Below are 26,689 nucleotides of genomic sequence, written 5' to 3' on the forward strand. Positions count from 1 at the left end.
GGTTGCAGTGAGCCCAGATCGTGCCACTGCACTCCATGCTGAGCGACAGGGCAAAACTCTGTCTCAAAAAAAATTTTTTTACAGTGTTGGGCCCTTGCTATAGAATTATAGAATGTATGTGTCCCCCCCCAAAAAAAGTCATGCTGAAACCCAGTCCCTGCTGTGACGGTATCAGGAATCGGGGTTTTTGGGATTAGGTCATGAGGGCAGAGACCTCACGAACGGGGTGACTCAGAAAAGAGCTCCCGGAAAGCTCCTTGTCCGTCCCGCCACCGGAGGACACGGGGGGAGACACCTTCCGTGAAGCAGAAGACAGCCCTCACCAGACACCACATCTGCGCCGCCTTCCCCTTGGACTTCCCTGCCTCTAGAACTGCCAGGTACAAATTTCCGTCATTTACAAGCCACTTGGTGTGTGGTATTTGCCTACAGCAGCCCAAAGGGACGAAGGCGGCCTCCAGTCGCCAGCTAAATCCCAGCCCGGGCTGGACCAGAACTGAGCCCCGCGCCAGGACTGAGGACCTCTGGGGTGCTGAGCCCCCGTTTGCTCCAACTCACAGACTGCTTCTCAGGAAGGAGGGGACCCCAGATTACGATGCTGTCTGGTTCTAAAACCTGGTCCCTCAGGTCATGAGATGACTCTCTCCATACATCTGCCTGTCCCTGCCCTGCTCCAAGACCTCCCATGGCTCCCGGAGCCCCCAGGAAAGCCACTCCCACTGATTTCACTATTTCCTCTTGCTCGGAGGTACAGCGTGCCAGCCAAGCTCAGTCCCACCTCCCAGCCTTTTGCTTCTGCTGTGGCCTCTGCCTGGAATGCTGTCCCCCACCACATGACAGGTCTCAGCTCAGCTGTCACTTCCTCAGGAAGCCCTCTCTGCCCCTCAAAGGTCAACTCCCCCTCCATTCTACATCCCGGAGCGTCCTACATGACTAAGGTTAGCCTCCGTGGCATTTACCCTGGTTCCCAACTGAAAGGAACATGTTACTCATTCAGCCTCTCCCACAAGAACCTCAGCTCCTCCAGGGCAGCGGCATCCCCCATCACAGACCGTGAACCCTGGAATGGCCCCCTCCCCATCTCCACTCTGTCCAGAGCCAGGTCAGAGGGCCAGGGAGGGGCAGGGAGAGGCCCTGTCTTTGTTGCCCAGTCAGGCCTGCACCCACGCCAGGCCATGCCCTGGGTGGGTCCAGGCTATGGTCACAGGAACCGGTGGCACATAATAACGGGGCAGTCCCTGTGATTCTGACTCCCAAAATACCCAGCTGCGGTCACCTCGCCCAGCCCTGGGGCGGCCTCAGGGGAAGGACGGGTGGGTAGCGTCCGGGTCACAGCCGAGGGTGAGGAACGGGATTCGGGGAGCCTCGATGTACACAGGCCACAGGCACATAGTCAGACCACATAGAGAATGACTCCTGCTCACTCAGGCCACAGACCTACACAGTCAAACCACAGATACACACTGACACACAGTCAGACTACAAGCAGTTCCGTATCTGCAAGAGACACAGAAACAAATGCATTCACAGAGTCAGGCAGCAGAGATGGGCGTGCACACACACACACACACACACAAAGTCAGGAAGCAAAACCTGCACACAGTCAGACCACAAACACAGACACGCACAAAATCAGACCGCAGACACATACCAAGGCAGAAGAGACACACATACAGGGTCACGGTGGGGCAGGCACTGCACATACACAGCTGGGCCACCGGGACCTCTGAGCATGCAGTCACATCAGATATCTACAGGGCCACGAGCAGGCTGGCGTCACACAGACACCGGGGCCAGCACACAGTCAGACTACAGACAGGCCATGTGGTCAGCAGACCACAGGTGCATGCACCAGCAAACAGAGACGTGCAGAGTCAGATTCCCTTCCTACATGTATGTGCACGCAGCCTGGTTACATAGACACACACGCACAGTCAGACTCCAAATGCACCTTGCACACAACCAGCTGAGGACTGGGAGATGAAGGAAATGAGGACTAGCACACAGTGCCTTACTCTGAGTCCCTGCACTGGCCCTTTAAGAGCAAAAGTAGCCCACAAGGCAGGCAGTGGCCCCAGACAGAGAAACTGCCTGTGGTCAGTTTCTCTGCTGAGGGTGACCTCAGCAGCTGGCCCAGCCCAGAAATGCACATGTGCTTGGCCACACTCGGGGGCACGAGGTCAGTCCTAGACCACTGTGTTCAGCTGGGCAGGCCTGCAGAGAACCTCTGGGGAAACTGAGGCAACACAGCAAACCTGAAGCTCAGAGAATATGGTAGGAGGCCCTGCACAGAGGACCCAGGTGGGGCACACATATGGAGGGCCCCGGCCACAGCTGGCTCCTCCATGTCCCACAGGAGCCCAGGACAGCCACCTTCTAAACCAGGCAGCCCTAATTACACCCTGGCTCCCACGGCAGAAGCCTTGTTGGGCCCATACCTCCTTGATGTCTGGGCGGGACGGGGTTGAGCCGGGCACAGGCAGGCAGGGCCTGGCCACGGACTCCCCCCAGATCTGCCACTCCAGCCTGTCAGGGGCAGGGGCCAGGGGCTACAGCAACAGGGACATCTGAGGCACAGATGATGCATCAGGAATGGGGGTGCTGGGTGGGGCCTGGGAGTGGGGTTCAGACACTACCACTGCAAAAGACAAAACGTTCCAGGGTCCCTTAGGCAGCCACCCTCCCTAGGGACTTCTCGTGATGGACTAGGACCCCGAACACGCACAAAATCAGACCGCATATGCACACGAAGCCAGAAAACACACACGTACAGGGTCATGGTGGGGCAGGCAGTGCACACACACAGCTGGGCTCCAGGGAACTCCAAACGCCCAATCAGATCACGTATCTACAGGTGCGCAAGCAGGTCAGTGCTACACACACACAGGTGCCGGCACGCGACCCTCCCACCCACTCCTCCAATCAGAAGACGAAAACCACAGGTGTGGGGTCTTCTGTGGGGATTCGGGGGTGAGGATCCCCAAGTCCCATCCACTCTGCCTTCAGAATCTGTCCCCAACCTGCCCATTTCTTACTCATTCTTCTGCCTCCACTTGTTCCAGCCCCATTGTCACCGGCCTGGTCACCGACACCATCACCTCCACCCTGGTCTCCCAGCTCCCGCCCTCGCCCCTTGGTCTGTTCCACCCACAGAAACCAGAAGGCATCTGTGAGCACCCGAGTCAGCGCCCGTCCCTCCTCTGCCCACAGCCCTCCATGGCTCCCACCTGCCTGAGTCAAGGCTCAAGTCCTTCCTGAAACCCACCAGGCCGTGCATGACCTGCACCGTCCCCTCCCTGTTCTCCCTCCTCCCTCTGCTCCAGCGACACCGGCCTTCTTGCTGTCCCTCCAGCACCTCAGATGCAGTCCTGTCCCCCCGCCTTTGCATGGGCCATTTCTGGATTTAACATCAGCTGAGGACCAAACGGTGAATGGGAATTAGGGGCGAGGGGGCCTTAGCACCAGGAACAGCATGAGGAAGGGCAATGGGGCAGCATTGAGAGGTCCCAGGAGGTACAGGGGGAGAGAAGAGGGCAGAGGGGTGCCCACGGACTAGACCCACAGGGCAGCAGGGGCCCTATGTGGCCCTGGGCAGGGAGGGATGCGGCCACATTGGAGAAGGCCGACCCTCCGCCATGTCCTCTCTTGCAACAAAGCAGCTTGGGCCACCAGCCTTGCCACTGCCAAGACAGGGAAACGGAGGCAGGCACAGTCATCTGCAAGATCCCAGGAAATGACATGCTTGTTAGAAAAAGAGTGGCAGCTCATGGTGGCCACTGAGGCTGCGCCAGGGCTAGAGAGAATGGGAGGGAGGTGACCACTGGACCCTGAACCCACATGGGGCTCAGAGAGGGTCTCTGCATGCCCCACCTGGCTCTCAGGGGCTGGGCTGCCCAGCACTAGCTCGTGGCAGCTGGTCGGAGGCAGACACTTGCCTTTTACAGATGAGGAAACTGAGGCTCACAGAGGGACAGGGCCTCGGCCAAGTCCCCCAGCTGGGATGGGACTCGGGCCTGGAGCCCACGTTTCATCTTGTGACTTTCTCCGGCCACTGCAGAATTTCTGGACAACTGTCTCTGAACCTGGTATAGCCCTCTGGCTGCCTCTGGGGGCTCCCCCTTGTTGCTAATGGGGGGCGAGTGGGCACTCATTCCAGCTAGGCGCCGGGGCGTGGGTCACGAGATCTGGGAGCCGGCTTTGTGTGCCCACGCGGCCCAGGGAGCATAAAGGGGTGATTATGACCCAGGCCGGGCAGCAAACAGGCTGTGTCACCCGCACGAGGCAGGGGCTCCTTGGGCCAAAGGAGGCTCTGGGTGCCTCTCCCAGCCCTGGCTCTGGCTGCAGAGTCTACCCTGTCCTGTCCTGGGGGAGGGGTCTGGGGGGCCTAATCCTAACCCTCGGGGGCCTTCCGGTGGCCGCAGGGCAGGAGAAGCCGAGGCTGACGACGCCAGCTGTGGGACTCAGAGAAAAGACCCCAGACCCTGTATAACCTCTCCACCTTCACATCCTCCCCCACCCACACCTCTCCCGTGCCACCGCCTGGAATGTCATTTCCAGGGCTGGACCCTGGCCTCCAGTCTCCCTGGACCCTGAGCCACTCCTACATCCACTTAAGCAGGGACAGGCAGCTAGAGGCCCCCTGGGCAGCAGGCCCAGGCTCTGTAGCCGCTGGTGGGCCCAAGTCAGCTCTGGCCAAGCCACTGCCCCTCCCAGGGTGCCATTATCTCCCTATCAGGAAACGGGTCCAGAGAGGGGCTGGGTGGGGCCGGCCCTTCCTGGAACTGAAGACCAGGGGACCTGGCTTTAATTGACTATTGACTTGTATTGGGACAACATGAAGGCTCAGGCACTATCCCCAGGGGTCCTGCTGGCCAGGAGTGGATGGGTGGGGCAGACAGGGAACCAGGCCCAGCCCTGGAGAGGAAAATTGTGAGCGTCCACTGAGGGCCCCTGGGGTGCCCAGCCCCATGAAATGTTCTCTGTGTTTCCTGCTGTTTAACGGATGAGGAAACTGAGGCTCACCATGGGTCCTGCATGGGGAGGGGGCTGGGCTGAGTTAGGATTCGAGGCTAGAGCCCAGGTCTCAATCGAGTCCAGGGTCCACATGCACTCCCTGGTGCCCGGGCTGCCAAAATCGGCCCTGCCAGTGTGCCCCCATGTTGGCTTCAGGGAATAGCTCTAGACGCCAAGCTCTGTGGGCACCCCGCTGCTGCTCACACACCCCCGCTGCTGCTCACACTCACCCCCCGCTGCTGCTCACACTCACCTCGGCTGCTGCTCACACTGACTCCCAGATCCCATGCTTGGCGTTCTGGGCCCTTCTCGACGTGACTGCACCCATCCTCTTCCCCACCCCCTCTTCCAGAAAGGTCCTGCAGTTCTCGGAATACGCTGCCTTGGGCCTCTGAGCCTCTTCCAATGTGGGTCCCCCACCAGGCACACCCTTCCCCAACTGGCCCACAGTCAGCTCATCCTGTGAGCTGCAGCCTCGAGATGCCCCCACTCCAAGCTGAGCCTGTTCCTCCTCTGCTCTAAACCCCTCCAGGGATCCCATCAACACATATTAAAACCCAGACTGCTACCTCAGCCTCCAGAGCTGCAAGCCCGGCCTCTGCTGACCCTGTCACGCCACAACCCCCCATCAGGCTTCCTTTGCCACCTTGATTCCCCCACCTGTGGCCCCCTGGCTCCCACAGGGGTATTTGAACACACTGTTCCACCCAGCACACCCTTCCAGGTCCCCATCAAACCTCAGCCCTCACATTCGTCCTCAGCTCACAGCTGAGCTGTCACCTCCTCCAGGAAGCCCTCCTGGAGGCCCCAGGTTGGATCAAGACCCCTTCTGGGCTGCCACATCACAGCTCTGCTCCCACTGTGGGTCTGTCATCCTCCGGATGAAAGCCCTCTTCTGACCCCAGGAACGGGGCAAAGGCCCTGTGTGCACTGGGTGCCTACCGCATTGCCAGCTCTCCTTGGCTCTTCAGCCACACCATTCCTGGGGTCACCTGCATTTCAGAGGGGAAACTCAGACCACAGAGACCCAGGCAATGGAGGCCGAGACGGGGACAGCCTCACATCCACCCTAGGGGATCTGGCCAAGATTTTAAAGGGTGGGGGTGAGGCTCAGGTCTTCAGGAAGCCCCTTGGCGGGGGGAGGGTCACCAAATTCCATCAGCTCAGGACTCTGGGGACTGTAAGCCCAGGGACCGGAATGGGTAACAGAAAGGTGCCCTGACAGTCCCAGGCCCCTCCCTGAGGCCAAGCCCCCCAGTTTCTTAAAGCCCCCCAACAAAGCGCAGAGGCAATGGGGTCCACAGTCCCGAGGGAAGCGGAAACAAACGGACAGAGGGAAACTTTCTGTGATTTTCGGGAGTGGCTAAGAGCAGGGATTCCTGCCACACACCCCCCGCCGCTACCTGCCCGCTCTGCGGTCCTGTCGCCGCCTCTGCCTTCTGCGAAGTCCCCAATCAGAGCTCCCCCGGGCTGGCAGCGAAGGCTGCCCCGCGCCTGGCTCCGCCTCCGGGACGTGGGGGAGGAGAGGGGGTAGGGGGAGGAGGTCGGGCCGGGGGCCAGGCGGGGGAGGGGACCCCGCGGAGCATAACGGTCTGGAGTTTTCCGAAGTGCAAGCGACAGGCCTGAATGTGGTGGGGCGCCAGGCGGCAGCGGGCCCAAGCTGTCCCTGGAGGGCGGCCGGCCCGGCCAGGCCAGCGCTGGGCTGGTGGGACCCCCGTGTCCCCCCACCTCGGAGCCGGGAGGGGCGCGAGGAGGGGGACAAAGCCCAGCACGGCCCGGGCCTCGGGGTGGAAGGTGGAAGGGGTCCCGGGCGCACTCACCCCGCGGCTCGGAGACTGGGCCCGGGCCCCGCGAGGCCTCCGCAGGGCCCGCCACAGCCGGTCCGCGCGTCCCTCGGTCCGCTCCGAGCGCAGCGCGCAGCGAAGACTCCGGAGAGGCCTCGGCCTGGGGAGCTCGGCCTGGGGGCGGGGCAGGGGCGGGACTGCGGGGGGCGGGGCCACAGGGGCGGGGCTGCAGGGGGCAGGCCCCGGGGTGGGGGGATTGAGGCCTCAGGGAGGGGGGTTGGGACGGGGGGGGGGTAGGGCGGGGCCCCAGCCGGAAGTGCGGTGGGGGGACCAGAGGGGAGCCCCATTTAGAGGCGAGGGGAGCTTCCGCGGGGGTCCGGGCAGCACTGAGAAGGGGCGCCCGGGAGAGGGCATGACCCAAAACCCCTCCCTCCCGAAGCCTGGTCCCACGCGGAGCCCCTACCACCCTGCTCCCCGCTTCCCCAGCTCTGATCGTGGCCATGGCAACGGATGAGGGGGCTGGATGCCGGACGGGCGGCGGAGGGCTCCCCAAACACACCCAAATACAGGAGGTCGGAGAAGGGGCAGAGTTCCCCTCCCAGTGTGGGTGGGACTGGAGGCCCAGCAGTGGCGGGGGTGGGTGCAGGGGCGTCCCCTCTTCCCCCTCCTGGACCACAGAGCTGAGGAGGGGCGCGGGCGCAGAGACTTCATTCCCGCTGGGGGTCCGGCGGAATGAATGGGGGGACACCGGGGCGGAGGCCCCCACCCCAGCCACAAGCCTGAGGAGGGGGCGGAGAGGGCAGGGCCAGATTGGAAACAGATGGGGCCGCTGTGCCAGGCCCGTGACACCCGAGCAGAGGGAGAGGAGGACAGAGAGGGAGGGGCAGCCCCATCCCGGCGGCCAATCCGAACCCGCGCTGCGCCCAGGGTGCGGGTTTGAAAACTCCACCCGAGAAGACCGGAATGCAGAAGGCCAGGGGGGCCTGGGGGGCCCGGGAACGGGGTCAGGGCAAGGATGGAGACCCGAGGGGTCCCGCGTCTGGTCCCATCCCTGGAGAAAACGCCTCTCGTCCCAGCATTCACGCTGAGGACTAAGCCCGAACGCCAACGCCAATGGGACGTCCTGGGCGCTCAGCTCTCATCAGCTGTGCTTCCTAGGGCCACAGGCCACGGATGGCCACGGATCTCGGAGGCAAGGCCCTGCCATCACCCCCATTCTGCGAAGAACGGAGCCGAGAGAAAGAGCGAAACGGCTGTCCACGGTCCAGAAGAGCAGGGATTGGAACCAAGGTTTGGGTCTACAGGCGGAGTTCTCACCACAGGGTTGCTGGAGGCCTGGGGTCCCTAAGTGAGGATACATCAGGAATAATTTGAAGCCCCTTGGGCTTATCTAGGGACTGGGTCATCCTGGAGACAGACGGCATCACTCTCTAGAAGTCATTACTCAGTGGGGCAAAGGACGTGGGCTTTGATGGGAGACACACAGGCGAATCCTGTGCGCGTCCACACCCCCCCCACCTCAGCGGGTGGCTCCCACCTCCCTCAAACATCGAGTAAATGCCTCCCCCACTGGTGGATCCCACACTGCCCCTTTCCCTTACCATGCCTGTTTCCCCCTCTGCAAAATGGAGCATGGAATTCCCCTGCCCCATCTGCAGCAGTAGGTGGCCTAGTCCACAAAGCAACATGCACACAGTAGGTGGTCTGTGAGTGTCTGCACACAGGCTCCCCGCCTGCCCCTTTGACACGGAGCACACAGTAGGTACTGCTAAACACAGGATGCCGCGAGGTCCCCCATCCCATGCAGCCCCACTCTCGGCAAGGCACACAGTAGGTGCTTCATGGAGGAGGTCGCCTGGCACCGCAGCACCACCATGGGCACCTAAGTGCCCTGTGTCCATGCAGGCATAGGAGCGACTGTATGATCTCCCCAACTCAGCAGGGCACACAGTGGGCCCTCAGGAGCAGAGTAGGCACCCTACTTGGATCTGCGGCAAGGTACTGGGCTCATACAGACCCGAGTTTGAATCCAGGGATGCCCTGCGTGCCAAGACAGGACCTGTGCCTCTCTGGCTGACAGTATCCACTAGATCTGCCACATAAACCAAGCACTGAACAGGCGCTCAACAGATCCACGGTCAGGAGGCTTGGGGCTGTGGGACCCGTGGCAGACAGCCCGGCTCTGGGCTGCCCAGGACTCAGTAGACGAGGGCTTGCCAGCCCCTTCACAGCCAGTTCTGCCCTCTCTGGGCCTCTTGCCCATGTCTCCATGGAGACGGCCTCTTGCCCCTATTCCATGGTGGTGACCGCGGTGGGCAGAGGACATAGCCGTCCCTGAGGGGCCAGGGGAGGCGGGCCAGGTGGCCGCCCCATTGGCTGGGTGGCCCTATCAGCACAGAGCCCTAAATGTGCCTAGTCCCCGGTGTGCCTCTCCCACCAGACTGTGACCTCAGCGGGCAGAGCAGGGTTTGTCTCTGCTGAGAACCTCAGCAAAGATTTACACAAACAATCAGGCCCAGCTGTACCCAGCAGAGCCGCTCCAACCTTATTCTCCTCTAAAGGCCACACTGTGTGCTCTTGTCACAAAGCAGGCCTCTTTTTCCCTTTCTGGAGACAGGGTCTCACTCTGTTGCTCGGGCTGTAGTGCAGTGGCACAACCACGTCTCACTGCAGCCTCAACCTCCCGGGCTCAAACGATCCTCCCACCTCAGCCTCCTGAGTAGCTTGGACTACAGGCATGAGCCACTAGACCTGGTTAATTTTTCGATTTTTTTTTTTTTTTTGGAGACATGGGGGGGGGGGGTCTCCATATGTTGCCCAGGCCGGTCTCGAACTCCTGGACTTAAGTGATCCTCCGACCTCAGCCTCCCAAAGTGCATGAGCCTGCAGTAGGGTTACGCCCAGCCTACCCTTTCTAACAAACATTTCCAAGCAAGTTCTTGATGCCAGGCACGGTTCCAGACACAGCAGTGACGGAGACTGACAAAGACCCCTGCCCTCAGGGTGCGGATGCTCTCATGAGGTGTCACACGAGAAACAAAAGAAAGAAAATCCACTGAGGGTCAGACAGTGGTAAGGGCTCTGCTAACTGGGGTGAGCGTTGTGGGATGAGGCGGGAGGATCACCTGAGACCAGGAGGCTGAGGCCAGCCTGGGCAATATAGCGAGACCCTCATCTCTACAAATAAACTTAAAAAAAAATTAGCTGGGCCTGGTGGCACATGCCCGTGGACCCAGCTGCTTGGGAGGCTGAGACAGGAGGATCCCTTGAGGCCAGGAGGCTGAGGCTGCAGGGAGTTATGATGGTGCCACTGCACTCCAGCCTGGGTGACACAGCGAGACCCTATCTCTAAAAAAATGTAAAATAACATAAATAGAGAATAGGAGAGAGGGGAGGTAACATACAAAGACCAGAAGGAGGTGAGAGAAAGTGAGAGGATTCTAGGCAGAGAGCATGGCCCAGACAAAGGTCCCGGGGCAGGACTGCGCCTGGTGTGCTGGAAAAACAGCGAGGAGACCCGTGTGGCTGGAGCAGAGTGAGGAGGGGGAGAAGAGGAGGAGGGGAGGGCAGGGAGGGAAGTGGGACAGGACATGCAGGGCCTCAGAGGCCTCTGGAAGGAGCTGGACTTGGACCCTGAGGAAGGCGGGAGCCATGGAGGGCTGTGGGTAGAGGAGGGACGGGCCCTGACTCAGGTACTCACAGGCTTCCTCGGCTGCTGTGGGGAGGGCAGACTGTGGGGGACAACTAGGCTGGAGTCAAGAAGGGCAATGATGGGGCTGGACAGGGCAGAGGATTGGGGGAGGGAACATTCTGGACAGAACAATGGAATTTTCTAAATGGCTCATTTGGGGATGTACAGAAAAGAGGGGACTCAAGCATGACTTTCGGATTTTGGGCCTGAGCACCCTGAAGGTTAAGAGTGGCCACCTCCAGGAAGCCCTCCCTGATTGTCCCGCCTACTCCGTGCCCTTGAGGGCTGACCCCCAGAGCCCCTCCAAAAACATTCCATTGATATGTCCTCTGTACGCACCCAGGAGGCGGCTGCCCTTGGGGAGGAACACGGGGCTGGATCACGTCAGCTCCCACAGCTGGGACTTGGGAGGGGGGTAATTTTTTTCAAAATAACTTTTCTTCTAATTATAAAATAGGCGCGTGCAGCAGAAAATTAGGTAAAATCAGCATAAAGAAGAAAATAAAAGTTACCCACAATCCATCCCTCGCCTAGAGAGAAACTGTTTGCATGTGGCTGTTCTCATTCATTCTTTCTCTGTACACGTATTGAGCACCTACTGTGTGCTGCGCTGAGGACACAGTGGTGAGCACGATGGAACCAGGAATCCTACCCTCCTGGGGGGCACAGACAAGCGGGGGAATGGATGCCCACAGAAAAATAAACGCTGTCCGGCGATACCGTGAGGCCCGGCAACACTGAGACGGCAAAAATACACAGACAGACCCATCGCAAGGCTCCAAAAACTGGGGGGCCCTGGGAAGCTTTTAGAATCGGTGACAAATGCATTGAGACCTGGAGAAATAGAGCAAATGAGACATTCAAACGCCTGTGGGAACAGAGTTCCAGGCAGGAGGAACAGCACGGACAATGGCCCCGAGGCTAACCATCTCCTCCCGGTCTGTCTTCTTTTCTTTCGTTCCATGGCGATCACCATTAGGAGAGCACTTCCCAGTGTCCAGCTCACAGAATTTAATCAATTCCCACCTGTTTATTCCACTATGTCCCTTACAAACAACAGTGTGAGGGACATATGCGTCCCTTCGTCTCCTGAAGAAACGTCCAAAGGAAGGGTGACTGCACCAGGATGTCTTCCCTGAGGGGGGCCCCTCAGATAAAACCATGTCCTTGACACTCCTGGGGATGACCGCCCCCCCATCAGCCTGTCTGTCCCACCTCCTTCATATTTGGCGCCAAAAAACCCCAGACATTTCATTTAGGTACAAACCACACCCCTGGCTGTGAGAGCCAGAGAGAAACTGGTTGGGCAGCTTCCTCTCGGCTTCCCTGCCCTGCCCGTGCCCAAGGCTCCCGCCTCCTAACTACCACAGCATTCGTGACCCTGGGCATAGGCGGGTGCCAGCCAGCCAGAAGCCTGCCTCGCCCACGTTCACATCACAGCCCTGGCGCCGGGTCTACCCGCCAGCCCCACCGCAGTGGGCACAATGCCCACCACGGGCACGCCCCAGCTCCACGTCTGCCTTTTTCACCTGTCCACCCCTGCAGGCCAGGCTACCTTCCCCTCCTGGAAAATCGGAGACACCTTCAGGCATGGCTGGATCCAGCAAAGCCACTCCTCTCATGTCTTTCCCAACTCTGCTGATGGCAGCTCCATCCTTCCGGGGGCTCAGGTTAGAGCCGGGAAGCTGGCTCTGACTCCTCTTCCTCCTTCACCCCACATGCCGTTGGTCTGGAAATACTCTCACGTTTCCTCCTAAATTTCTACTCACTTTGTCCGTCTTTCTCCATATTCCCTTTCCAATCCGTCCAGCCCAATTATTGCCTGCTTGGACCCGCACCGTCACCTCTGCCCTGGTCCCCAGCCTCCCAGCCTCCTACCCTCACCTTCCCCATAGCACCCACCACACAGTGCAGGTGGGCACCTGAGTCAGGTCCCATCTCTCCTCTGCCCACAGCCCTCCATGGCTCCCATCACCCTCAGGGTCAAAGTTCAAGTACTCTTCGTGGCCCACCAGGCCCTGCACGACCTGCCCCGTCGTCCCCCTGCCCTCCTTTCCTCCCTCTCTCCCCTGCATTCACTCACTCCAGCTACATGGGCCTCCTGACTGTCCTCCAACGCCTCAGGTGCAGTCCTGCCTCAGGGCCTTTGCATGGGCTGTGCCTCTGCCTGAAACACTGTTCCTCTACATTTTCCTGTCAGTTTTCTTCTCACCCTTCCATTCTCCCTGGAGCACTGCCTCCTCAGAAATGCCTCGGCTGACCCCCCGGCTCAAGCAGCACCCAACACCCTTTACCTTACTGTCAGCTGAAAGTCTCTCTTTTTACTTACTATGTGGCTCTGAGTTATCAAATACAAGAACCACTAGCAACTGGGCGCAGTGCCTCACGCCTGTAATCCCAGCACTTTGGGAGGCTGAGGCGGGTGGATCACCTGAGGTCAGGAGTTCGAGACCAGCCTGGTCAACATGGCAAAACTCCATCTCAACTAAGAATACAAAAATTAGCCAGGTGTGGTGGTGCGCACTTGTAATCCCAGCTACTCAGCAGGAGAATCGCTTGAACCCAGGAGGCGGAGGCTGCAGTGAGCTGAGATGGCGCCACTGCACTCCAGCCTGGGCAACAAGAGCGAAACTCTACCTCAAAAACAAACAAAAGCCACTGGCCACATGTGACTCATTACACTTAAATGAAGAAAAATTAAAAGGCCGGCTGCCGGGGCTCCCACCTGCAACCCCCAGTACTTTGAGAGGCCTGGTGGGTGGATCGCTTGATGCCAGGTGTTTGAGACCAGCCTGAGCAACATGGCAAAACCCAGTCTTTACTAAAAACTCAAAAAGTAGCTGGGCATGGTGGCGAGCACCTGTAGTCTCAGCTACCGGGGAGGCTGAGACAGGAGATTCGCTGGGACCCAGGAGGTAGACACTGCAGTGAGCCAAGACTGTGTCACAGCACTCCAGCCTGGGCGACAGAGCGAGGCCCTCCCTCACAAACACAAGAAAAGAAGAACTAAACAAAATGTAAATTCAGCTCCTCAAGTCACACCGGCCACATTTCCAGTGTGGCTCCCGGCCTGAGCATGGACACCTGCATGGCGCATTTTTATCACTGCAGACGCTTCTGTGTCCGGCTCTGCCAGGGAGAATGGGGCCAGGCTAGTCTTGGTCACTGTCAGGGTCAAGTACACAGTATGCGCTCAATAAATGCTTTCCAAAAGAACAAGTGGGCTGGTGTGGTGGCTTATGCCTATAATCCCAACCCTTCAGGAGGCCGAGGTGGACAGACGGCTTGAGCCTGGGAGTTTGAGACCAGCCTGAGCGACGTAGTGAGACCTCATCTCAACAAAAAATACAAAAATTAGCTGGGCATGGTGGTATGTGCCTGTAATCCCAGCTACTTGGGAGGCTGAGGTGGGAGGACTGCTTGACCCCAGGAGGCAGAGGCTGCGCCACTGTACTCCCGCCTGGGTGACAGAGTAAGACTCCATCTATTAAAAAAAAAGGTGGCAAAATATATGTAACAAAAAACATGCCATAGAAAAGGAGACATGAAAGGGTGAGGACATCAATGGCCCAGAGGCCCTGCAGAGGCCAGAGGTGCTGGCCAATGGTACAGAGGTCAGCAGGTGCCGTCAGCAGCTGCAGTCCCCCCGGCCACTCTCATCCCCAGGGGCAGACACATTAGAGTCTCCAAACTCCAGACTTCCAACATGGGGACATGGAAGGCCGGAACACAAAACGCTCACCGCTGGGCTTTGAACCTGCGTCTTCCTGGCTGGCCAGCAAAGCATCCTCTGGGGGCTGCTGCTCCAGTCCCAAGGACAGAAGCTTGGAAAAGGCTTCCAGGCCACACCGGAACTGGCTTTGCAGCACCAATGTGCTGACTCAGACAAAAGTGGGGGCGGGGGAGGCACAGAATGGCTGGCTCCCTGCCAAGCCCATTGCCAGCCTGGGCCTCTGCCAGGCCCACCATGCCCACCCTGAGCCAGTGGCGAGCATTAAAGTTGCTGGGTTTTTTTTTTTTTTTGAGACGGAGTCTCACTCTATCGCCCAGGCTGGAGAGCAGTGGCATGATCTTGGCTCCCTGCAATCTCTGCCTCCTGGGTTCAAGCGATTCTCCTGCCTCAGCCTCCTGATTAGCTGGGATTATAGGCACCCACCACCATGCCCAGCTCATTTCTGTATTTTCAGTAGAGACAGGGTTTCACCATGTTGGTCAGGCTGGTCTTGAACTCCTGACCTCAGGTGATCCACCCGCCTCAGCTTCCCAAAGTGCTGGGATTACAGGCGTGAGCCACCGCGCCAGGCCGCAAGTGCATTTACTGGATCTGGCCACCTCCTCTCCGAGAGAGAGATGCCCGAGGGTCTCTCATTCAAGTGCATCCTTGCCTCTGCACCCACAGTCCCCTGGGAGGGTGATCATGGCCTCCCCCAAATATCCTCCCCTCCTCGCTCATGACTGCCATGTCCCACTCTTTCTCTCTTTCCTCCCTCCCTCCCTCCCTCCCTTCCTTCCTTTCTCTCTCTCCTTTCTCTCTTTCTTTCAAGATGGAGTCTCACTCGGTCACTCAGGCTGGAGTGCAGTCGGGTAATCTCAGTTCACTGCAACCTCTGCTTCCCGGGTTCAAGCAATTTTCCCACTTCAGCCTCCTGAGTAGCTGGGATCACAGGCGCCCACCACCACACCTGGCTAATTTTTGTATTTCTAGTAGAGACGGGCTTCACCGTGTTGGCCAGGCTGGTCTCACACTCCTGACCTCAAGTGATCCGCCTGCTTTGGCCTCCCAAAGTGCTGGGATTACAGGCGTGAGCCACCGCACTCAACCCGCCATTTAATCATTCACGTAGGCTGGGCATGGCAGCCTCAGAAGGATCACTTGAGCCCAGAATGTTAAGACCAGCCTCGGCAACAAAGGAGACCCCTCCCCACCACCGTCTCTACAGAAAGTGAGCAATTGGCTGGGCATGGCGGTGTGCGCCTGCACTCCAGCTATTTGGGAGGCTGAGGAAGGAGGATCACTTGTGCCCAGGAGTTTGAGGACGCAGTGAGCTAAGATCCCGCCACCAAATAGCAGCTTGGGCAACAGAACGAGACCCTGTTTAGAAACAACTTCCGCAGACTGTCTCCTGCCTTTTCCTCCAACCAATGAATTTTGGAAACGAATTCGACAGTATTGCACATCTCCGAGGAAGCCGGAGGAGGTTCTGCCCGGCCTCGAACGTCACCAGAAACACTGTTACAATGAAAACAGTACCCAGCTCCTCCGCGGGCACTGGCTGCTGCTGCAAGCCGGGCAGCCGAAGGGATCTGGTCACAAACGCACGGGCAGCCGGAAGGGATCTCGTCACAAACGCATGGGCAGCCGGAAGGGATCTGGTCACAAACGCAAGGGCAGTCGGAAGGGATCTCGTCACAAACGCACGGGCAGCCGGAAGGGATCTGGTCACAATCGCACGGGCAGTCGGAAGGGATCTGGTCACAAACGCACGGGCAGCCGGAAGGGATCTGGTCACAAACGCACGGGCAGTCGGAAGGGATCTGGTCACAAACACAAGGGCAGTCGGAAGGGATCTGGTCACAAACGCAAGGGCAGCCGGAAGGGATCTGGTCACAAACGCAAGGGCAGCCGGAAGGGATCTGGTCACAAACGCACGGGCAGCCGGAAGGGATCTGGTCACAAACGCACGGGCAGCCGGAAGGGATCTGGTCACAAACGCACGGGCAGCCGGAAGGGATCTGGTCACAAACGCACGGGCAGCCGGAAGGGATCTGGTCACAAACGCAAGGGCAGTCGGAAGGGATCTGGTCACAAACGCACGGGCAGCCGGAAGGGATCTGGTCACAAACGCACGGGCAGCCGGAAGGGATCTGGTCACAAACGCACGGGCAGCCGGAAGGGATCTGGTCACAAACACACGGGCAGCCGGAAGGGATCTGGTCACAAACGCAAGGGCAGTCGGAAGGGATCTGGTCACAAACACAAGGGCAGTCGGAAGGGATCTGGTCACAAATGCATGGGCAGTCGGAAGGGATCTGGTCACAAACGCACAGGCAGCCGGAAGGGATCTGGTCACAAATGCATGGGCAGCCGTTAGCGTTTGCGATCGCCCTGAACGTCCCCGGCTTTCCTCCTAGACGTGTTAGGAACTGAAAAGGAAGCCACCGCCGGTCTGCGCAGCTCCGGGCCGCCAGATGCCGCCCCCAAAGAGCCAATTCCTAACGGAGTGTCCCTGACTTCCCAAACCGCGGCTCACGGAGGCAGGAAGCCCAGGTTCTCTTCCCAGCTTTATCCCGAGGGAGCTGTGTCGACCTGAGTGAGTCCTTGCCATGTCCGGGCCTCAGTTTCCCCACCTAAGTACCAGGGAAAATGGGCTTTTGGGTGCCTGGGGCTGATTTTTGTGGGTTGGAAGTCTGTGAAGATCAGGGACACCAAGGCACAGGGAGGTCACAAGGCAGGGCTCGGTCTGGCTGTACAACGGAGGGACTTCGGGTCACAGCTGAAACCCCGGCGAGGGCTTTAGCCCTAGTGCTGCGGACTTGGGCAGAGATAAGGCAGATAACGTCTCAGGGCTTCTGGTCTGGGGAGACAGCAACAGACAGAGGCAGCCAAGCAAAGACAGGGCAGAGGACACGGCACGTGCAAAGGCCCCAACGTGGAAATAAACACACGAGGTTCTGGGAAAAGAGAGGGGGCTGGTGCAGAGAGTGGGCAGAGTGGGTGAGCAGGAGGGCGCGGCAGCTCACACCTGTAATCCCAGCACTTCAGGAGGCGGAGGAGGTCGGAACACTTGGAAGTCAGGAGTTCAAGACCAGCCTAGCTAACACGGTGAATCCTCACGTCTACTAAAAATGTAAGAAAATTAGCCTGGCACGGTGGTGGGTGCCTGTAGCCCCAGTTACTTGGGAGGCTGACACAGGAGATTCACTTGAACCCAGGAAGCGGAGGTTGCAGTGAACCAAGATCGCACCACTGCCCTCCGGCCTGGTGGAAAGAGTGGGACTCTGTATCAAAAAAAATAAAATAAATAAAGTAAGGCCAAGGCAGGCAGATCACGAGGTCGAGAGATCGAGACCATCCTGGCCAACACAGTGAAACCCCGTCCCTACTAAAATACAAATATTAGCTGGGCGTGGTGGCGTGCGCCTGTAGTCCCAGCTACTCTGGAGGATGAGGCAAGAGAACTGCTTGAAGCCGGAAGGCAGAGGTTGCAATGAGCCGAGATGGCGCCACTGCACTGCAGCCTGGTGCCTGGCGACAGCGCGAGACTCTGTCTCAAAATCAAAATAAAAAAACAAAAAATAAACAAACAGGAGTGTGGTGGTCATGTTGCTCCAGGCCATGCCAGCATTTGAGGAATGAAAAACTGTCACACCCCCGTAATGTTTCTTCTCTCAGCACCCCTCCAGCATTTATAAGGCACCTACTGTATACCAGGCTCTGGGCTGAGCACTAAGGTTACATGATGACTGTGGGAGGCAGACGGGGGGCCCTGGAAGTTAAAGGTCAGGTCTTGGCTGGGCACGGTGGCTCATGCCGGTAATCCCAGCATTTTGGGAGGCCGAGGCAGGCAGATCATAAGGTCAGGAGTTTGAGACCAGCCTGGACAACATGGTGAAATTCCATCTCTACTAAAAATTAAAAAAAAAAAAAAAAGTTACCCGGGCATGGTGGCAGGCACCTGTAGTCCCAGCTGTCTGGGAGGCCGATGCAGGAGGATTGTTTGAACCCAGGAAGTCGGAGGTGGAAGGTGCAGTGAGCCGAGACTGTACCACTGCACTCCAGGCTGCACAACAGAGCAAGACTGCTCCGGAATAAAACCAAGTCAGGCTGTCGGCCAGGCGCGGTGGCTCACTCCTGTAATCCCAGCACTTCGGGTGAGACATCAAGGCAGGTGGAACACTTGAAGTCAGGAGTTCGAGACCAGCCTAGCTAACGCGGTGAATCCTCACATCTACTAAAAATATAAGAAAATTAGCTTGGCACGGTGGCAGGTGCCTATAATCCCAGCCACGTGAGGGGCTGAGGCAGGAGAATCGCTTGAACCCAGGAGGCACAGGTTGCAGTGAGCTGACAGCATACAACTGTACTCCAGCCTGGGCAGCAAGAAAGAAACCCTGTCTCAAAAAAAATAAAAATCAAAATCCAAAAATTAGCCAGCCGTGGTGGCGCGCACCTGTAGTCCCAGCTACTTGAGAGGCAACAGAATCGCTTGAACCCAGGAGGCGGAGGTTGCAGTGAGCTGTGATCGTGCCACTGCACTCTAGCCTGGGTGACAGAGCAGGACTCTGTCTCTAAAAACAAAAAGAGATCGGGGCCGTAATAGCGGATGTCGCAAGGCTTCCAGGAAGAGGTGATGTCTGAGAGGAGAGGGATGGGAGGGATTGCGCTGGGCTGAGGCAGGGGGTCTGGGGAGCAGGAAGGGTGTCCCAGGAAGAAGAACAGCATATGCCAAGGTCTGGAGGCAAGAGAGGTGCCGGAGAGTATATCTAAGTAGCCCCGGACAAAATAGAAAAGGGGCGGGTGAGGACCCTCAGTCAGCTCCCATCCCACACCAGAGGGGAGTGAGGGACAAGGGGGCTGTCGGGGGGGGTCGGGCAGCAGAGCTCCCTGCTCAGGGCTCAGGTTGGGGCATGACCTCTCTAGGTGGCTCTCCAAGCTCTCAGGTCTTTGGTGGGAAAAGGTGGTATCTCCGACCAAGTGTTAGGATCTGGACCCAACCCTATTTCCCCAAGACGTAAAAACCCGTCTCAAGCACATAGGAGGGCAAAGCACTCAGAACTGAGCCGGGCACACAGCAGGTGCTCACTGAGTGCACCGGCTAACCACGCTCTTCCCACCAACCAGGCTCACTCACTATATCCCCTCAAAACCACTTTATTTGCCAGGCGTGGTGGGTCGTGCCTGTGATCTCTGCTCTTTGGGAGGCCGAGGCAGGAGGATCACTTGAAACCAGGAGTTCAAGACCAACCTGGGCAACAGAGCAACACTGTCTCTACAAAAAAAGATACAGAAATTAGCCAGGCATGCTGGGGCACGCCTGTGGTCCTAACTACTCAGGAGGCTGAGGCAGAAGGATCACCTGAGCCTGAGAGGTCGAGGCTGCAATGAGCTATGGTCACGCCACTGTACTCTAACCTGGGTGAAAGAGTGAGACCCTGCCTCAAAAAAAAAGGGGGGGCCAGATGCAGTGGCTCACGCCTGTAATCTCAGCACTCTGGGAGGCCAAGACGGGAGGATTACCTGAGGTTGGAAGTTCGAGACCAGCCTGACATGGTGAAACCCCATCTCTACTAAAAATACCAAATTAGCCGAGCGTGGTGGTACATGCCTGTAATGCCAGCTATTTGGACGGCTGAGGCAGAAGAATCGCTTGAACCCGGGAGGTGGAGGTTGCAGTGAGCTGAGATCGCACCACTGCACTCAAGCCTGGGCAACAAGAGTGAAACTCCGTCTTAAAAAAAAAAAAATCCTGTGCCTAGAAGCTAGCGGCAGTGGCCTCATGCCTCGAATCCTAGCACTTTGGGAGGCTGAGGTGCTAGGACAGCTGGAGCCCAGGAGTTTGAGGCTGCAGCGAGCTATGATCCTGCCACCGCCCTCCAGTCTGGATGACACAGTGAGACCTCATCTCTTAAAAACATTTTTACAAAGGCAAATTCTTCATACCTGGAAGAGAGGGAACCTGCAACACAGTAGGTACAGATACTAGTGGAAGGGAGGAAGGGACAGTCCCTCTGATGCTCCCCTGGAGACAGCCTCTGCCGTTCCCATCTTTTCCTCATGCAGCTGCTGACCAAAAGTAACTCTAGACAGTCTCGCTCTGTCACCCAGGCTGGAATTCAGTGGCGCCATCTCAGCTCACTGCCCCCTCTGCCTCCTCTGCCTCCCGGGTTCCAGGAATTCTCCCACCTCAGCCTCCCGAGTAGCTGAGATTACAGGTGGGCACCACACTGGCTAATTTTTGTATTTTCAGTAGACACAGGGTTTCACCATGTTGGCCAGGCTGGTCTTGAACGCCTGAGCTCAATGATTTGCCCGCTTCGGACTCCCAAAGTGCTAGAATGACAGCCATGGGCCACCACGCCTGGCCCAGGGTGATTTTCTATTTTTTTTTTTGAGACAGAGTTTTGCTCTTGTTGCCCAGGCTGGAATGCAATGGCACAATCTTGGCTCACTGTAACCCCCGCTCACTGAAACCTCTGCCTCAGCCTTCCGAGGTGCTGGGACTACAGGCATGCGCCACCATGCCCAGCTAATTTTGTATTTTTTGTAGAGATGGGGTTTCTCCATGTTGGTCAAGCTGGTTTGAACTCTTGCCCTCAGGTGATCCGCCTGCCTCGACCTCCCAAAGTGCTGGGATTACAGGCGTGAGCCACCTCGCCCCGCCTGGGGAAGCACTTTTGTCTCTCTGATGTCCAGAGAAGGGCAGCTGGGGTGGAAGGTCGGGTTACAGCTTGTTCTAAACAAGCAGGTTCCCTCCTACACAGTCGGAAATGAGTAGGTCCTAACTGGGTATTATCTTCCAAAGTGAGGCTGATGACTTCCCTCTGGGCCGGATACCACCACTGCTAGAAATCTACCTGGCAGACCCTTTCCCATGAAATCACACACGGACAAAGTCCTCACAGCGAAAGATTTGAAGCAAACCATCGACAGGGGACTGGCTAAGTGAGTAACAGTCCGGGCCCGGAGGCTCACACCTGTAATCCCAGCACCCTGGGAGGCTGAGACGGGAAGATCACGCGAGGTCGGGAGTTCAAGACCAGCCTGGCCAACGTGGTGAAATCCCGTCTCTACTAAAAAATACAAAAATTAGACAGGTGTGATGGAGCACACCTGTAATCCCAGCTGCTCAGGAGGTGAGGCAGGGAGAATGGCTTGAACCCGGATGGCGGAGGTTGCAGTGAGCCAAGACCGAGCCGCTGCACTCCAGCCCGGGAAACAAGAGCAAAACTCCGTCTCAAAAAAATAAATAGGCTGGGCAAGGTGGCTCATGCTTGTAATCCCAGAGCTTTGGGAAGCCAAGGCAGGGAGGTCACCTGAGGCCAGGAGTTCGAGACCAGCCTGGCCAACATGATGCAACTCTGTTTCTACTAAAAACACACCAAAAAATTAGCTGGGGCTGATGCTGGCACCAGCTACTCTGGAGGCTGACGCAGGAGAATCGCTTGAACCCGGGATGCAGAGGCTACAGTGAGCTGAGATGGCGCCATTGCACTCCAGCCTGGGCAACAAAAGCGAAACTCCATCTCAAAAAAACAAGTAAATGAATGAATAAATAAATAAACAGGCCAGTGCAGCAGTTCACACCTGTAATCCCAGCACTTTGGGAGGCTGAGGTGGGCGGATCACCTGAAGTCAGGAGTTTGAGACCAGCCTGGCAACATGGAGAAACCCCGTCTCTACTAAAAAGACACAATTAGCCAGGTGTGGTGGCACATGCCTGTAATCCCAGCTACTTGGGAGGCTGAGGCAGGAGAATCACTTGAACACGGTAGGCAGAGGTTGCAGAGAGCCAAAATCATGCCATTGCACTCCAGCCTGGGGGACAACAGCGACCCTCTAAAATAAAAATAAATAGCCGGGCGCGGTGGCTCACGCCTATAATCCTAGCACTCTGGGAGGCCGAGGCGGGTGGATCACGAGGTCAAGAGATCGAGACCATCCTGGTCAACAAGGTGAAACCCCATCTCTACTAAAAATACAAAAATTAGCTGGGCATGGTGGCGCACACCTGTAATCCCAGCTACTCGGGAGGCTGAGGCAGGAGAATTGCCTGAACCCAGGAGGCGGAGGTTGCGGTGAGCCGAGATCGCGCCATTGCACTCCAGCCTGGGTAACAAGAGCGAAACTCCGTCTCGTAAATAAATAAATAAATAAATAAACAAAACAGTACAAGGGGTCAAACCATGCTTGAAGACATTAGTATCCCTCAGTGTTATGAGATCAGTAAACAGCTGTGAAGAGGGATGGGAACACCAGATGTACAATTATAAAAGCACTTTTAAGATACTATATTTTTAAGAGGGGGAAGAAAAACAAGGTACAGAACAGCATGTAAGAGATGCTGCCATTTGGTTAAACAAAGGCCTAGAAATCCAGCCGCCTACTGAACGTTCACAGAAGACTTCTAGATAAACCGCACTCTCTTCATTACGGTAGCCACGGGCCGTATGTGGCTGTTTAAATTTAAATGGAATAAAATGGAATAAAATTGAAAATTCAGTTCCTCGGTTGCACTGGACACATTTCAAACGCTCAGTAGCCACATTCGGCTCAGGGCGACTGTACCATGGTGCGTAGACGGAGACCATTTTTATCACCCGCCGCATGGGGGGCCAAATCCGGCCCACCGTTTGTTTTTATAAATAAAGCTTTATTGGCACATAGCCACGTCCACCGGTTTACGTATTTGTCTATGGCTGCTTTCACTGTCCGTGGCAGAGCTGAGTAGTAGATACTGTCCAGCCGGCGAAGCTGGAAAGATTTACAAGGTGTCCCTTTATGGAAAACCTCTAGTGACCCCTGGTCTGGGAGGAGACTGCTACTGGGAAAGGAGAGAGGGGAGGGAACCATGCATTTTCCTCTGCATCCTCCATCGAATCCCACGTGTATGATTATCTGGCCAGAACAATATATTAAAAATAAAAGACGTGGTGACGCAGAGATGCCAATTTCATCTCCTGCCAGCGGTGCCCGGAGGGCCTGGTTCCCCTCGACGCTGCCACCCTGGATGACACCACGCTTTAAACAAGTTTGCTAACTGGATGGGCGAGAAATGATACCTCGTTGTTTTACTCTGCATCTCCCGGGCAACAGATGGGAAGTCTTTAACCACGAATAACCGCCCGTCTAATCATCCATCGTCCCCGCAGACTCCTTAGGAGCAAGGATTCCGTCTGCATCAGTCGGTACAGTGTCCCAGGTCCCAGCATGGGGCCAAGCCCGGTACAGCCACATGGAAGAGAGCAAATCGGGCCCAGGGCAGCGGCCACAGTGCAAGGCCCGGGCTGGCTGTGGCTGCTGGTTCGCGTCGAATGCCAAGCCAAGCTTCACCGACGCAGTCTCAGGGGCAGACTCCACTGGGCAGAGGCGGCTGCTCAGGGAACCTGCAGACTCACATTTGGCAGTGGGGGAAGAGAGCGGGGTGGGCAGGGGCCTGGCAGCCTTGAGGGTAGGGGAACCGTGGGCTCCAGGCAGGGAGAGAGATTATATATTCATCAGGATCTTAAACAAAAGCACCGCAGCCGCCTGTCAGCCGGGCTATGGCTTTTATGGTAATCAGCAATGAATTACCCACAATGCCTGGCCAAGCGCAAGTGGTTCTTGGCCCGGATCCTAAACTAATTTTTATATGTTCGTGTGTATATAATTTCGCTCCCTCCCTCCCGTTCCTCTCCCTTCATTAGCAGGAGCACGGGTGGGGTACAGGGGGAGGCAAAAGGAACCCTGGGTGTAAAAGTGGAGGATGCTCACCAAGACCCCCGGCCTTCAAGCCCGCTTGGCGCTGGGCCCCGGGCTCAGAGAGTGTGGAGGTGGGAGGCGGGTGCCAAGTAGGAACGAAGGGGAGCCTGGAAACCACTAAAAACTGGAGCTCACAGCTCCGGGGGTGGAGAGAGGAGAAGGGAGGGGGGTTTGGCTGGCTCTGGCGGTGAGCAGAGTGTGCGGGCCCCTTAGTGGGGTTGAGCCTGTGCCACGTGCTGTGTGGCCTTGGGCAAGTGCCTTAACCTCTCTGAGCTTCAGCCCCCTGGCCTGCAAACTAGACCTCCCCTCCTGTCCACGCAGCCCATTTCTGCAAGTGCTTTATGCAAATTAACTCATTTTGTTGTGTTATTTAGCTCAGATGGGGAAACTGAGGCCAAGGACAGGACGTGCCTTGCCCAGGGCCACTGGCTTGCTTGCAGCACGTGACCCATGGACTCAGTCAGGAGCCGCCAACCCCGTGTCTCCAGGGAGAACCAGCGCACTGCTCCCCGGGAAACCCCGGCAGGCGTCCCGCTAATGGGGGGTGTTTCCATTCTGCCTCTCTCACCACCTTCGCCACCTCAGCCCATCTTCTCCGTCCTCACAGGTGTTCAGGACAGAGGCCCTGGAGTCATTCTTCACTCAGCTCACCTCCACCCTGCAGCCAAGCACGTGGAGAATTCAGCCAACCCTTGCGCAAAATCCTTCGAGAATGCAACCCCTCCTCCACCCCGTCCTGGTCCGGCACCATCATCCCTGGCCTGGATGTGTGCCGTCCCCTCTGCCCTGGTCCATCACTATCTGCACTCGCCCCTGAGTGGGTCAGGGCCCAGTCCTCCTCTGCCCATAGCCCTCCATGGCTCCCACCTCCCTTGGAGTAAGGGCCCAAGTCCTCTTGATGCCCCACAAGGGCCTGCACGACCTGCCTCGTCCTCTCCCCGCCTTCCCCTCCTCCCTCTCTCCGGCTCCTCCCTCTGCTCCAGCCACCCGGGCCTCCTCGCTGCTCCTCCAGCACTCCGGGCATGGATCTGCCCCAGGGCCTTTGCACGAGCTGTGCCCTCTGCCCTGAACACCTCCCTCAGATGTCAGCAAACGGCATTCTCTTATTCCTGCTGGTCTTACTGAAATGTCACTTCTTCTGTGAGGCCTGTCTCGATTCTCTAGCCGAAGGAGCCCCTCCCTGACACCAGCCTCTTCTCTGGCTTTTCTTTTTTTCTTTTCTTCTGAGATAGAATCTTGATCTCCATCTATCACGCAGGCTGGAGTGCAATGGCGCAATCGTGGCTCACCACCTCCCAAGTTCAAGTGATTCTCCTGCCTCAGCCTTCCGAGTGGCTGGGAATACAGGTGCCCACCACCACACCCAGCTAATTTTTGTATGTTTAGTAGAGACAGGGTTTCACCATGTTGGCCAGGGTGGTTTCAAACTCCTGAGCTCAAGCGATCTGCCTGCCTCAGACTCCCAAAGTGCTGGGATCACACGTGTGAGCCACCGCGCCCAGCCAACTGTATTTTTCGTAAAGGCATGGCATACAGGCTATTCTCAACACTTATTTAACCTATCCATGGGTGTGGTTTTTTTTTTTGAGACTGGATCTCGCTCTGTCACCCAGGCTGGAGTGCAGTGATGCAACCTCAGCTCACGGCAGCCTCGAACTCCTGGGCTGAAGTGATCCTTCCACTTCAGTCTCCTGAGATACAGGCTCGCACCACCACACCTGGCTGATTTCTGTATTTTTAGGTATGAACGTATGTATGTATTTGAGACAGAGTCTTGCTCTGTCACACAGGCTGGAGTGCAGTGGCGCAATCTCAGCTCACTGCAACCTCTGCCTCCCAGGTTCAAGCGATTCTCCTGCCTCAGCCTCCCGAGGCACGCCCCGCTATTTTTTTGTGTTTAAGTAGAGATGGGATTTCACTACGTCGGTCAGGTCGGTCTCACTCTCCTGACCTCAGGGTCTGCCTGCCTCAGCCTCCCAAAGCGCTGACAGTATAGGCGTGAGCCACCGCGCCGAGCCCGGCCTTTGTATTTTCAGCGGAGATGGGGTTTCACTATGTTGGTCAGGCTGGTCTCGAATTCCTGGCCTCAGGTGCTCCACCCGCCTTGGCCTCCCAAATGCTGGGATTACAGGCTGAGCCACCGTGCCCGGCCGCTATTTGTTTACGGTCCTTCCACGATGCATTGCATGAGGGCAGGGTTTCTCCCTCCGTCTTCTCCATCACTCTGTTCCCAACAACCGACCCTGTGAGGATCAGGGCCTGATATACAGGAGGTGCTCAATAAATATCCAGTGATGGCGCTCTAGGCCCCCTGTAGCGTTCCTGGGCCCAGAAAGATGGCAGATGTTGTCTGCAGGGTATCTGGGCGAGGGGCAGAGTACTGAAATGCACACCCCACGTGTTGTCTGCTGCTTGTGTGTGAGGCCTGTGTGTGCATGAGCCCTGCAGTGCAACTCACAGGAAAGCAAGAGACACAAATGGGCACGTCTGTTGTGGGGGCTGGCATGCAGACGGAATACTACACGGCCCTGAAAAAGAAGGCACAGTACACAGCCTCGAAAAAGGCATCACTGGACACATATGTCCCAGTACTGTCAGGGAAAGAGCGCGGTGTGAAGCCGCTGGCACAGGAAGTATGGAACGGGAGGAGGATGCAATACGCCGATACTTGTGAATACTGAAGTCACCACAGCCAGGCCAGGCATGGCGGCTCACACCTGCAATCCCAGTGCTTTGGGAGGC

At 57.3% G+C, this 26,689-nt stretch overlaps 1 protein-coding gene across 1 annotated transcript in view; it reads right to left on the bottom strand.

The window, feature by feature from the left end:
- The window catches only part of PTPRS (protein tyrosine phosphatase receptor type S), a 134,728-nt gene that overhangs the window by 79,435 nt on the left and 28,604 nt on the right, over positions 1-26,689 (bottom strand). The gene's annotated exons all lie outside the window — the stretch shown is intronic.

Source organism: Callithrix jacchus, chromosome 22 (genome assembly GCF_049354715.1).
Source record: "Callithrix jacchus isolate 240 chromosome 22, calJac240_pri, whole genome shotgun sequence".
Lineage (NCBI taxonomy): Eukaryota > Metazoa > Chordata > Mammalia > Primates > Cebidae > Callithrix > Callithrix jacchus.